At 43.0% G+C, this 15477-nt stretch overlaps 1 pseudogene; it reads left to right on the forward strand.

Moving 5' to 3' along the window:
* The first annotated feature begins 207 nt into the window (after positions 1-207).
* The window catches only part of LOC123076330 (uncharacterized), a 77584-nt pseudogene continuing 62314 nt past the window's right edge, over positions 208-15477 (forward strand).

Below are 15477 nucleotides of genomic sequence, written 5' to 3' on the forward strand. Positions count from 1 at the left end.
TCTGAGTACTAATTCCGCTGCAAGTAGTTCTTCGCTTAGGAATTTCCTCACCCTGAAATTCCTCAGTGAAGATTTCATAAAAATTGCCTATTCACCCGCCCTCTAGTCAACTTAACGCACTTTCAATTGGTATCAGAGCAAGGTACTCCCTTGTTCTGTGTGATTTTGGTTTAACTGCCTGGAGTTTTAGTTATGTCGACCGCAGGTATGAAGAAAGTGACATGCCCCATCTTTGACGGTCATGATTATCCCAAGTGGAAGGCCATGATGAGGAAGTGCCTCATGGCAATGAACAGCGAGCTGTGGACCGTCACTGAGATTGGTCTTACCGATCTATGCAAGATGGCGGACACTGATGATATTCGCAAGTGCACTCGACTTGACATCATGGCGAAGGATATCATCTGTTCCTGCCTATCCAGAGATGAATTCAGGCCCATTATGCATCTTTGCAATGCGAAGCTTATCTGGGACCGAATTTCTGACGTCTATGAAGGTCATCGAACTTGTCATGATCCTTGGTTTGAGGATTTCAAGGAATCACTCAAAACGATGACTTTTGAACCTGAACCATCATCTTCTGCACCATGCCTCATGGCAAAAGGTGCCAAGGTAACCGAATGTTCCTCATCCGAGTCTAGTGATGATGAATCTGATGATGATTTTGGACCTAGCTATACCAAGCTTGTTTGTATTGCCACTAAACAAAAAAAGGCCTTGCAAAAGGTTCAAAACATGCTAGACAAGAGCGATGATATGTTGGGTGAAGAAATGGATCGCACTAAAACTTTGACTGAAAATCTTCAGAGACTTCAGTCTAAGTTTGACAACCTTCAAAGTCATCATAACACTCTCTTATCTGATCATGAGAAGCTTTCTTATGAATTTCTTCAAAGAAAGCAAGATCTTGAAAAGCTAAGGGTGAGTTATGAAGATCTGCAGAAGGTGCGCGATTCATTACTTGCTCAACAAATCAGCGCTGCTCAGGAAGAATTTGTTCCTCCATGTTTGAAGTGCATTGAACGTGAATTTGCTAATTCTTCACCTGAATGTTCAAATGCTTCTAATGTTACAAATTCTTCACCTGTCTCTGCTATCACTAATTCCTCATCTGAGGATATTGCTAGTATCACTGACGATGCAGGGCTGAAGGAATTGTATATGATAGGCATGTACAAAAGCCTCAAAGGGCATCAGGCTCTTTGTGATGTGCTTAAAAAGTAGATCATCAACAGGAACCCTAGGAAAGAGGGTATTGCCTTTGAGAGGAAACTCAATGCTGATGGGACATACTGGAAGCCTGAGCAGTATCCCAAAACCTCATGGGTTCCTGCGAAGGGACCTCCAGTAGATCCATCCACTCTATCAGGCTTTACATGTGAATCTCCTCATTCTTCTGATGAGTCATTTGACTCCAACTATAAACTGTTCAAAAATCAGAATGGTGAAGTATTTGCTAGATATGTTGGCACTAACTGCAGGAACGGTTCCCCTATGAAGAAAATCTGGGTTCCCAAAAGGTGCCTTGAAAATCTTCAAGTGAATGTCATCATGACACCACCTGTGAAGAATAGGAACCCCAGATCAAATTCTTCATATGGATCCAAGTCCTCATACGGACCAAATTCCTCACGTGGATCAAATTCCTCAAAAGGATCAAAGTCCTCATATGAACATCATCGTGCTAACACTTCTGTTTCGCAGGGAAGATTTATGGGCTATGAATATGAGCACTATTCTTCTAACCATTATGTTCATAAGTCCTCGAAGAATTTCTCTGCTTATTCATATGCTTACCCTAACTCCTCTTATGTGAAACAAAGTGGACTGGTTTCAATGCCACCGTTCTCTTATGGAGCTCGCAGAATGATGAACTCTTTGCCACCCCTTCAGATGTGGGTGGTGAAGAAAAGGAACTAATCTCTTATGCAGGGTCAGGTCTCCAGACGTGCTTAAACGTCTAAAGAATTTGCTGGAGACCTGAAACATGCCTGAAAGGACGCAGGCTAATCATGAAGAAATGAATCCTCATTTCTCACGTCCTCATACTGCTTTATCTTTTTTATTGCTTGATGAAATTGATCTAATGAATTGATGTCATATTCTTCACTGATGAAGTATATGAGTTCGTAAGTTGCACTAATTCATCTGCAGGATGATCTACCCAAAGCCACTGAGTGGGTCCTCGATAGTGGATGTACTAATCACATGACTGGTGGCAAGAATCTATTGATGGAAGTTCCCTTATCTCCATCGCATCTGAAGCATATCATCTTCGCTAACAAAGGCAAAAGCAAGGTATTGGGTCTAGGTAAGGTTGCGGTCTCAAAGGATCAACACATGGACAAAGTCATGCTTGTCGAGTCCTTAGGATACAACCTCATGTCAGTCTCAATGCTTTGTGATCTTGATATGGTTGTTATCTTTGGCAAGTATCGTTGTGTTGTGATCATCGAAGCTGAAAACCCAAAGTCTTCGAAGGCTTTAGGAGAGGAGATCTGTATATTGTTGATTTCTCTACAGGACCACAACCAGCTATATGTCTACTTGCAAAAGCTTCAGAAGGATGGCTATGGCATCGACGACTTGGTCATGCTGGCATGAGGAATTTGCACACGCTCACGAAGAAGAAGCATGTCATTGGCATTGAGAATGTCAAATTCCTCAAGGATCACTTATGCGGAGCCTGTGAAGCTGGAAAGATGAGCAAGGCCAAGCATCCAGCGAAGACTATCATGAACACCACTCGACCATTTGAATTGCTTCACATGGATCTCTTTGGTCCTAACCATTACTCTGCATTCACTCATGAAGCATCTCTATATGGCTTTGTTATTGTTGATGATTACTCTCGTTACACATGGGTGCATATTGTTACTTACAAACGTGAAGTGCAAGAAGTCTTTAAACGATTTTCCTCGAGGGCTTCAACCAACTTTGGTGTGAAGATCAAGCACATCAGAAGTGACAATGGAACTGAGTTCAAGAATACCGGTCTTGATGACTATCTTGATGAACTTGGTATTACTCATGAGTTATCTGCTCCTTATACTCCTCAGTAGAATGGCGTCGTGGAGTGCAAGAATAGGACTCTTGTTGAGATGACTCGCACTATGCTTGATGAATACAAAACGCCTCGTCATTTCTGGATTGAGGCAATTGATACTGCGTGCCACATCATCAACAGGGTATATCTTCACAAATTCTTCAAGAAGACTGCATATGAACTTCTCATTGACAAGAAACCCAATGTGAGTTATTTCAAAGTCTTCGGTGCTAAATTTTGGATTAGAGATCCTCATCACAATTCTAAATTTGCACCGAAAGCACATGAAGGTTTTATGCTTGGTTACGGAAAGGACTCGCACACCTACAATGTCTTCAACAACGTTCATCACAAGGTTGTTGAAACTGTAGATGTGCGGTTCGACGAAACTAATGGCTCGCAAAGAGAGCACCTACCTCCTGTGCTAGATAAAAAATCACCTAAGGAATCCATCAAGTTCAAGGCTACTAAGGATGTCATTCCTACCGAAGAATCTGCTGAAGAAGTCATTCCAGAACATGAAGAACGTCATGCTGATGCACCTGAGGAAAATGATGCTGAAGAAAATGCTGATCCAATTCCTTAACGACAACCCGCTCATCCTCGCGTCGCAAATGAAGCATTTCTGGAGCCTGAGTGGATTCAGGCTATGCAAGAGGAATTGCATCATCAATTCGAGCTCAACAACGTCTGGGAACCGGTCAAACGTCCAGATATTCGCAAGCACAATATCATTGGCACAAAGTGGATCTACCGCAACAAGCAAGATGAAAATGGCCTTGTGGTGAGGAATAAGGCACGACTTGTAGCTCAAGGCTACACACAGGTTGAAGGAATTGATTTCGATGAAACTTTTGCACCTATTGCTAGACTTGAGGCTATTCGCATATTACTTGCTTATGCTAACCATCATAATATCATCTTATATCAAATGGATGTGAAAAGTGCATTCCTCAATGGTAAGCTTGAGGAAGAAGTATATGTTGCTCAACCCCCAGGTTTTGAAGATCCGAAGCATCCCGACAAAGTCTTCAGACTCAATAAGGCCCTCTATGGCCTCAAGCAGGCCCCTCGGGCGTGGTATGATACTTCTAAGGAATTCCTCATGAAGAAAGGCTTCAAACCCGGTTCACTTGATCCAACTCTTTTCACTAAATCTTATGATGGTGAACTGTCTGTGTGTCAAATATATGTTGATGATATCATCTTTGGCTGTACTGACCAACGTTACAGTGATGAATTTGCATATATGATGAGTGAACAATATCAAATGTCTATGATGGGAGAATTGAAATTCTTCTTAGGTCTTCAAATTCGTCAACAGCGCAATGGCATATTCACATCTTAGGAGAAATACCTCAAGGATGTATTGAGGAAATTCGACATGCAAGATTGCAAAGGCGTCAAAATCCTTATGCCCACAAATGGCCATCTATGCACTGATGAAAATGGTATTGACTTCGATCAAAAGGTATACCGCTCCATGATTGGTTCTTTATTGTATTTATGCTTAGTGTTTGCATGTGTGCCCGATTTCAAGGTACACCGAAGGAATCACACCATAAGGCTGTGAAGCATATTCTTCGATATCTAGCTCACACACCAACACTTGGATTATGGTACCCCAAGGGCTCGGGTTTTGATCTCATTGGATATTTATACTCTGACTATGCTGGTGATCGTGTGGACCGCAAGTCAACATCAGGCACATGCCATTTCCTCAGACGATCCTTGGTCTGTTGGTCCTCGAAGAAACAGAACTGCGTATCACTGTCTACTGCTGAAGCTGAGTACATTGCTGCTGGTTCTTGCTGTGCTCAATTGCTGTGGATGAAGCAAACCCTCAAGGACTACGACGTCAACATGAAGAATGTGCCTCTCTACTGTGACAATGAGAGTGCCATCAAGATTGCTCATAACCCAGTTCAGCACTCGAAGACAAAGCACATTTAGATTCGTCATCATTTTCTTCGTGATCATGTGTTGAAGGGCGACATCTCTATTGAGCATGTGAAGACTGAAGAACAGCTAGCCGATATCTTCACAAAGCCCTTGGATGAGAAGAGATTTAGCAAGTTGAGGTGTGAGCTAAATATCCTAGAATCTTCGAATGTCCTTTGAAAAGGACACACATCCTAACACTTATGCAAAATTGATGACTTAGATGTGCAACACACGAAGAAAAGTTTTTCTTCAATCAATGAAGACAAACACTCTAAGTGTGAAGAAATTAATGAAGAATTTGATTCTCAGAGCCCTACGACAATTGTACGCGGTGTCTGAAATCATCATTCCTATACGATGGGTCACGCCACCAACAAAAGTTGAAAATCTTCAATTTGAGTTTTTCCTCAATTTTGAAATTCCTCAGTTGTTCATTTTCTTCAACTTTTTGAAGTCTTCACTCGTTCCGTTGTTGTTCTTCATTGGCTATATATATATATATATATATATATATATATATATATATATATATATATGAGTTTATGTCCTCTACAACATTCACTTATTGCTAATTCTTCAAGTTGTTTTTCTTCTGCTAAGTGAATGTGATCGGACCCTCCCCCTCTATGCTAAACTCAACCCAGTCTATTCACAAAATTTTCATGTGCGTTCTATTTGAAACTCGTTCAAAACCTTCACTGTGTCCTTGTCAGCTGAAGAATTTGCGAACGAAACTTTAAAACTTATCTTATCTGAATTTTCGGCTTTTGTCGCTCAAACCGTTTCCACTTTCCACGATATGATTTATCTATTCACCCACGATCTCGCACGATCGCCACCTCTCAGTACGTGGGTGACACATGTCAAGCGAATGAGGAGGGTCAGGGGCACGTTCGTCCAATTTCCTCGGGCGAGCAGTTTTTCACATTGGCTATAAATACCCCCTCCCTTCCTCACTTCGTTTTTACTCCCCTCGACCTCACTCCCTCGCTCGAGCTCTCAAACCCTAGCGCCACCGCTACTTCCATCGTCGCCGGTGAGGAAGAGCTTCACTGCCTCGACCTCGTCGGCGTCGTACTCGCGCCGGCTGCGGATTTCTTCACTCCACCGCCGCCGTAGCTGTCTTCCTCTGCTAAGTTAGGGCATGGAAGATCCGAACTGACGAGCTTCTAAATCTGCACTTCACAGTTCGTCGTGTTCTTCGTCAAGGGTAATTAAAAGTTACTTTTACTGCCCTTGTTGATTCTGATGTTTTCAACAAAATGTTCAAAAGGTGTTTATTCTTCAAATCTTCACACACTAAACGCCTCACATAACATCTGTTCTTGATCTGTTTCCCTAAGCAACATTTTTCTTCAAGATTCCTCAATTGTGTGGATTTTCAATTTGTACAACTCTGGAACCTAAGACAAAGAACGCTTAGTGAAATTCCTCAAGACTCATCTGGTCAAATTCCTAAAACTTGTTCTTTTTGCAAAAACTTCTGAGAACACATATGACCTCTCCAAATTCTTCGCACCTATATTCTGTTCACAGGTACACATGTCCGCTACTGAATCACCAGGTTCTCATCAACTTAACTCATTTGCAGCGTTCCTCGAAGGAAAGTTACATACCTCATCAAAGAACTCAATTGTTCAGAATCCTCAGCTGAAGAAAATGGCTGATGGCAAGAAACCTCAGAAGGGAGGGAAGAAGTTGGAAGTCAACAATGCTTTTGAGATACCTGAAAACATCTATGCAGGGTACTGCACTCCTCCTCATGAGACAAAGAATGAGCGCAAAGTACGCATCCAGAGGATAGAGAGGAGATGGGCCAGAGAATGGAGGGAATATCACTATGTTACACCCAAGTACATGAAGAAATTCACTGTACACCCTCCATGCCCAAGACCTCCATTGGCACCTGGCCAAGAAGCTGATCCCTCTAGCATCAGAAGAGGTGAAGAATTTCCCAAGGAATGGGCCAAGCGTCAAGCTAAACTGGCCAAAATGGCAAAAGAAGCAGTGAAGGAACTTAACAAAGATTCTGCTGAGGCCTCTGCTAGCAAGCCTAAAAAGGCTATGCCCAAGAAGCCTGCTCACAAGCCAAGTGCTTCAACTTCAATGCCCTCACGGCCAAGTTCTGCAAAGCCCTCACGGCAAATTCCTCAAGCTGCACCAGCTCCTCCAAAGTCCTCAGCTCCTCCGTCAAAATCCTCAGCACCTGCGCATATCGCCTCGTGCCAAAGGACAACCGGCATCTCTATTGCCTCAGGATCCTCTGCAAGTTCTTCTGCTCCTCCGCATTCCTCAACTGGCCCCACTCTGCTGAAGACAAAAGCCACTGCTGGACGAGGTTCTCGACCAAGTCCTCACAAGAAGCAGGTCGCCTTTCAAGTACCGTCTGATGATGACGAAGCTGATGATAAAGAACTTGCTGAAATCATCAAAGATAGGCAACACAGGGCCGCTAGAGCCAAAGGCAGTAATGTGCCAATGATGCTGGATCCAAAGTTGATCCTCGACTTCATCGACTTGTGGCACAAGGATCCCAACACACCTCTGCCTGAGATGAACCTCACTCCTGGTCAAAGTCATGTATTGACGGCCTTCATTGATGAAGAGAAATGGAAATATGAACTGGGGGAGGAAGGTGAAGAAAGCACAATACAAGAAAGAGCGCTTTCTAAAGCAAAACGTCTTGAAGCTTTCACCTGAAGAACTTGTAGCTTTGCAATCAGAGATCAAGAGTCTGAGTGATGAATTTGATCGCTACTATGCTAACTGGATTGGAGCCAAAGTCAGATTTGTGAAGTTATCTGAAAAATTCACAACCAATGTTGCAGCCCCAACGCAACAAGAAATTCCTCAGGCTGAGGCGTCTGCTCAGCCTACTGAAGAACATGCCAGCACCGCTGATGAAAATCAGGCTGCTGATGAAACTGCTAGCACCAGGGCTGATGACTGCATTCCAGCCGCTGATGAATCTGCCAGGGCAACCACTAGTGTTGCACCTGAAGAAATAGTTAGGCCAGCTGAAGCTTCAACTGTTGTGCCTGAAGAAACTGATCATGCCAGGGCAACTGCATCAGTTGTGCCTGAAGAAAATGAGCCAATTTCCTCTGCTCCTCCTGCACCTACACCAAGTTCGATACTTCCTTCTGCATCAGATGCGAAGAAGACCAAGGCTATGGAGCATGCAGCTGTGAAGAAAAGGAAAGCATCAACTTCATCAGAAACTTCAGCTCCGAAGAAGATGAAGAAATTGACCAGCTCTTTTGAAAATCCGATTGACGCTGTTCCAGTCTCAAGCATGCCATCAAAGGAACTTGTTCCTTTTGATGAGGAATATGCGATCCCAAGCGAATCTGATGAAGATATTCCTTCTACTGCTTCTTCAGAGCAGTTGGATGAAGAAATTGAAGTGGATGCAATCCCTTCAACACCAGTTGTCTCATCGCCCATGCCTCAGTTCACAGCTGAAGAGGTCGGCGTTGAAGAAATGAGTGAATAAGATGAGGATGTGGATATTGGGTGCACAACACCAGTGATGAATGATGACTTTTGGGAAATTCAGCACCCCAATTCTCCTTTGTTCACACCTCCGCAACAAATTCCTCAGTCCCCAGTGAATACTGAAGTTCAAATGGGATCTTAAGAACCACACCCCACTCCGTCTATTCACGACGAGATTCCAGCCACTAGTGCTGATGTTAATATTGATGAAGAATTGAAGACCCAGGCTGCCACTGAAGAAACTGAAATTCCTCGGCCTATGGATCCTGAGATTGCGATTCCAGTGGTTGTGATGCAATTGACTGACACTCCTCAGCCCAAGCCAAAGGATCCCTTCTCGAAGAAGCAAAAATTCAAGGTTGATGACTTCTTCCACGAGCACATATTCTTCACGGACTACGACCCCTATGACTCTGCTCGTCTTAGAAGGAAGCGTTTCTGGACTGCCAGCCAAGCCAACTTCTATTCTTCACTGCTTTTCAACAAAGACAAAGTCTTCAACCATAAGCATATTCCTCACGTGGACATGGAATCACTGCCTTGCTTCACGCCAGTCCTCAGTGTTCTTCATGACGCAGGACTGCTCAACTTTTGCACTGATATAGTTGATTGGAATGAAGAGCTAATTCTTCAGTTCTATGCAACACTGCACATCACAGGAGATGCATCTGATGTGAACTCTTGGGTTTTGGAATGGATGACAGAGAATACTCACTTCAAAGCACCAGCCTCTGAATTGCTTCATGCCCTGCCTGTCAGTCCTCCCCTTGAAGGTGCTCGTTGCATATACCATGAACCTGAACTAACCGCTCACTACATGCAAGTGTTGATGAAGCCACTGAAGCCCGGGCAAGCCCCAAGGACCAAATTCTTCGTGAAGGAATTGCTTTATGTGCCTAGAACTGTCTATTGCATTCTGACGAAGGCATTGAGTCCAATCAAAGGCCACGACTCGAATGATGAAGAAGTCGTTGGCATCATGAAGAATCTACTTTTCCATATCATGCATGGCATTCCTGTCAACTACCATGATTTCTTCATGAGGACTCTGGCAAATTGTAAGTGCATCTAGTGCTCCTTAGTGATTTTGGTGTATTGAAGACTTATAGGTTAAGGGACTAATGCGTTTGTGAGTGTACACAGGTCTATAAGTCTATGAGGAGTTTGATAATTACAGAGATAGTCGACCCCTAAAAATGAAGTTCTTCGACTGAGACTTTGGTATTCTGAAGACTTTCTGAAGACTTTGAAAGTTAAGAAATTGTTATAACCTTGAAGACTTGGTATTCATTTGAGGAACATGAAGCGTGAAGACTTTTGTTTTCATAGTTTCATTTTCTCTTTCTTGAGTCATAGGAAACACCGTACTGTTAAAGGGGGTCGAGGAAATACTAAGGAAAAATTTCCAAGTGATGCTCAACTCAAAATCCTACACCTACCAATCCCTTCGAGTGAAGCCATTGGAAATCTCATACAGTTCAGTCATATTCTTCAGTGATAGAGACGAAGTTCTTCTGGTCTATGAGGAATTTGTTCTGACCGAGGAGTTAGGAATTCGCCAGTGCGGATTGCCTACACTGTGAGGAACATGATAGCCCTGAGGAATTAGACACTCAAAATTCTGACCGTTGTTGTGCTACGCGCTAGCTGTCCCAAAATATCTTCCCACCTAACGGTCATATCATTGAAGGGCATTTATGTCTTATCATGTCGGGCTGCTCCCTAGGCTATAAATAGCCGCCCCTACAACCACTAGCTGGTTGGCTGCTCCGAGAGAAACTGACATTTGTCATTTGAGAGCATCCCATCCTCCGAGGACTTTGAGCGAAAATCATCAAGTGAGGAAAACCCAAACACCTACAAACCCAAAGTGATTGAGCATCACTGAAGAGATTGATCCTGAGTGGATCCGACGCTTGTTACCTTTGAAGACTGTGCTTCCTCCAGACAGTTAGGCGTCATGGTCTAGAGCATCCAAGAGGAATTGTGGATCGCCGAGTGACCGAGTTTGTGAAGGTTCGGAAGTCACCTGAAGACTTACCACGAGTGATTGGACGAGGTATGTGTGACCTTAGTTCAAGGAGAATATGGTGAGGACTGTGTGTCCGGGACTGTGTGTCCTCAGGTTTAAATACCTAGCCGCTCCAACCAGATGTACAACTGAGACAGCAGTAGGAACTGGTCTACCAAATCATTGTCTTCACCAAGCTTACTGGTTCTATTTCCTCAACTCTTTCATTTCCTCATTACTATGTTGTGTGCTTGTCATATCTGTGTTTGAAGACTTTCATAGAAGACTTTCTCAATTTCCTCAGTTCAATTTCTTCAGTCTGTTTGTCTTCATCCTGTGCTATCCTGTGTTTACGCTTTCTGTACTCTGTGTTTGTCTTCATTTCATCATGATGACCATGCCTATGTTCTGCTATGCTTACTCTTGAGTACTTATTCCACTGCAAGTAGTTCTTCGCTAAGGAATTTCCTCACCCGCAAATTCCTCAGTGAAGAATTCATAAAAATTGCCTATTCACCCCCCTCTAGTCGATATAACGCACTTTCAATTGGTATCAGAGCAAGGTACTCCCTTGTTCTGTGTGATTTTGGTTTAACCGCCTGGAGTTTTAGTTATGTTGACCGCAGGTATGAAGAAAGTGACATGCCCCATCTTTGACGGTCATGATTATCCCAAGTGGAAGGCCATGATGAGGAAGCGCCTCATGGCACTGAACAGCGAGCTGTGGACTGTCACTGAGATTGGTCTTACCGATCTATGCAAGATGGCGGACACTGATGATATTCGCAAGTACACTCGACTTGACATCATGGCAAAGGATATCATCTGTTCCTGCCTATCCAGAGATGAATTCAGGCGCATTATGCATCTTTGCAATGCGAAGCTTATCTGGGACCAAATCCCTGACGTCTATGAAGGTCATCGAACTTGTCATGATCCCTGGTTTGAGGATTTCAAGGAATCACTCAAAATGATGACTTTCGAACCTGAACCATCATCTTCTGCACCATGCCTCATGGCAAAAGGTGCCAAGGTAACCGAATGTTCCTCATCCGAGTCTAGTGATGATGAATCTGATGATGATTTTGGACCTAGCTATACCAAGCTTGTTTGTATTGACACTAAACAACAAAAGGCCTTGGAAAAGGTTCAAAACATGCTAGATAAAAGTGATGATATGTTGGGTGAAGAAATGGATCGTACTAAAACCTTGACTGAAAATCTTCAGAGACTTCAGTCTAGATTTGACAACCTTCAAGGTCATCATAACACTCTCTTATCTGATCATGAGAAGCTTTCTTATGAATTTCTTCAAAGAAAGCAAGATCTTGAGAAGGTAAGAGTGAGTTATGAAGATCTTTAGAAGGAGCGCAATTCATTACTTGCTCAACAAATCAGCGCTGCTCAGGAAGAATTTGTTCCTCCATGTTTGAAATGCATTGAACGTGAATCTGCTAATTCTTCACCTGAATGTTCAAATGCTTCTAATGCTACAAATTCTTCAACTGTCTCTGCTATCACTAATTCCTCATCTGAGGACATTGCTAGTATCACTGACGATGCAGGACTGAAGTAATTGTACATGACAGGCATGTACAAAAGCCTCAAAAGGCATCAGACTTTTTGTGATGTGCTTAAAAAGCAGATCCTCTACAGGAACCCTAGGAAAGAGGGTATTGCCTTTGAGAGGAAACTCAATGCTGATGGTACATATTGGAAGCATAAGCAGTACCCCAAAACCTCATGGGCTGCTGCAAAGGGACCTCCAGTTGATCCATCTAATTTATCTGGCTTTACATGTGAATCTTCTCATTCTTCTGATGAGTCATTTGACTCCAACTATAAACTGTTTAAAAATCAGAATGGTGAAGTATTTGCTAGATATGTTGGCACTAACTGCAGGAACGGTTCTCCTATGAAGAAAATCTGGGTTCCCAAAAGGTGCCTTGAAAGTCTTCAGGTGAATGTCCTCATGACACCACCTGTGAAGAATAGGAACCCCAGATCAAATTCTTCATATGGATCCAAGTCCTCATACGGATCGAATTCCTCACGTGGATCATATTCCTCAAAAGGATCAAAGTCCTCATATGAACATCATCGTGCTAACAACTCTGTTTCACAGGGAACAGCTAAGGGCTATGAATATGAGCATCATTCTTCTAATCATTATGTTCATAAGTCCTCGAAGAATTTCTCTGCTTATTCATATGCTTACCGTAACTCCTCTTATGTGAAACTAATTGGATTGGCTTCTATGCCACCTTTCTCGTATGGAGCTCGCAGAGTGGTGAACTCTTTTCCACCCCTTCAGATGTGGGTGGTGAAGAAAAAGAACTAATCTCTTCTGCAGGGTCAGGTCTCCAGACGTGCTAGAACGTCTGAAGAATTTGCTGGAGAACTGAAGAGTGCCTGAAAGGACGCAGGCTAATCATGAAGAAATGAACCTTCATTTCTCACGTCCTCATACTGTGTTATCTGTTCTTTTGCTTGATGAAATTGATCTGATGAATTGATGTCATATTCTTCACTAATGAAGTATATGAAGTTCGTAAGTTGCACTAATTCATCTGCAGGATGATCAACCCAAAGCCACTGAGTGGGTCCTTGATAGTGGATGTACAAATCACATGACTGGTGACAAGAACCTATTGATGGATGCTCCCTTATCTCCATCGCATCTGAAGCATATCATCTTCGCTGACAAAGGCAAAAGTCAGGTATTGGGCCTAGGTAAGGTTGCGATCTCAAAGGATCGACACATGGACAAAGTCATGCTTGTCGAGTCCTTAGGATACAACCTCATGTCTGTCTCAATGCTTTGCGATCTTGATATGGTTGTTGTCTTTGGCAAGTATCGTTGTGTTGTGATCATGGAAGCTGACAATTCCAAAGTCTTCGAAGGCTTTAGGAGAGGAGACTTGTATATTGTTGATTTCTCTACAGGACCACAACTAGCCGTGTGCCTACTTGCAAAAGCTTCAGAAGGCTGGCTCTGGCATCGACGACTTGGTCATGCAGGCATGAGGAATTTGCACACTCTTGCAAAGAAGAAGCATGTCATTGGCATTGAGAATGTCAAATTCCTCAAGGATCACTTATGCGGAGCCTGTGAAGCTGGAAAGATGACCAAGGCTAAGCATCCAACAAAGACTATCATGACCACTACTCGACCATTTGAATTGGTTCATATGGATCTCTTCGGTCCTAACCATTACTCAGCAGTCACAAATGATGCATCTCTCTATGGCTTTGTTATTGTTGATGATTACTCTCGTTACACTTGGGTACATATTGTCACTTACAAACATGAAGTGCAGGCTTCAAACGATTTTCCTCGAGGGCTTCAACCAACTTCGGTGTGAAATCAAGCACATCAGAAGTGACAATGGAACTGAGTTCAAGAATTCTGGTCTTGATAACCATCTTGATGAACTTGGTATTACTCATGAGTTATCTGCTCCTTACACTCCTCAGCAGAATGGCGTCGTGGAGCGCAAGAACAGAACTCTTGTTGAGATGGCTCGCACTATGCTTGATGAGTACAAGACGCCTCGTCACTTCTGGATTGAGGCAATTTATACTGCGTGCCACATCATCAACAGGGTATATCTTCACAAATTCTTCAAGAAGACTGCCTATGAACTCCTCACTGACAAGAAACCCAATGTGAGTTATTTCAAAGTCTTCGGTGCTAAATGTTGGATTAGAGATCCTCATCACAATGCTAAATTTGCACCAAAAGCACATGAAGGTTTTATGCTTGGTTACGGAAAGGACTCGCACACCTACAGAGTCTTCAACAACGTTCTTCACAAGGTTGTTGAAACTGTAGATGTGCGGTTCGATTAAACTAATGGCTCGCAAAGAGAGCACCTACCCTCTGTGATAGATGAACCAGCACCTGAGGAAACTATCAAGTTCAAGGCTACTGAGGATGTCATTCCTACCGAAGAATCTGCTGAAGAATTCATTCCAGAACGTGAAGAACGTCGAGCTAATGCACCTGAAGAAAATACTGAAGAAAATGGTGCTGAAGAAAATGCTGATCAAATTCCTCGACGACAACCAGCTCATCCTCGCGTTGCAAAAGAAGTGCAAGTTGAAAAGATCATCGATGACATTGAAGCACCAGGTCCTCTCACACGCTCAAAAGCTTCACATTTATCTAAATTTTGTGGGCACTATGCTTTTGTCTCTATCACAGAGCCCACTAAGGTAGATGAAGCATTTCTGAAGCCTGGGTGGATTCAGGCCATGCAAGAAGAATTACATCAATTCGAGCTCAACAACGTCTGGGAACTGGTCAAACGTCCAGATCCTCGCAAGCACAATATCATTGGCACAAAGTGGATCTACCGCAACAAGCAAGATGAAAATGGCCTTGTGGTGAGGAATAAGGCACGGCTTGTAGCTCAAGGCTACACACAGGTTGAAGGAATTGATTTCGATGAAACTTTTGCACCTGTTGCTAGACTTGAGGCTATTCGCATATTACTTGCTTATGCTAACCATCATGATATCACTTTATATCAAATGGATGTGAAAAGTGCATTCCTCAATGGTAAGCTTGAGGAAGAAGTATATGTTGCTCAACCCCCAGGTTTTGAAGATCCAAAGCATCCTGACAAAGTCTTCAGACTCAATAAGGCCCTCTATGGCCTCAAGCAGGCCCCTCGGGCATGGTATGATACTTTGAAGGAATTCCTCATGAAGAAAGGCTTCAAACCCGGTTCACTCGACCCTACTCTTTTCACTAAATCTTATGATGGTGAATTGTTTGTGTGCCAAATATATGTTGATGATATTATCTTTGGCTGTACTGACCAACGTTATAGTGATGAATTTGCCTATATGATGAGTGAAGAATATCAAATGTCTATGATGGGAGAATTGAAATTCTTCTTAGGTCTTCAAATTCGTCAACAGCGCAATGGCATATTCATATCTCAGGAGAAATACCTCAAGGATGTACTGA

This window comes from Triticum aestivum, chromosome 3D (genome assembly GCF_018294505.1).
Source record: "Triticum aestivum cultivar Chinese Spring chromosome 3D, IWGSC CS RefSeq v2.1, whole genome shotgun sequence".
Lineage (NCBI taxonomy): Eukaryota > Viridiplantae > Streptophyta > Magnoliopsida > Poales > Poaceae > Triticum > Triticum aestivum.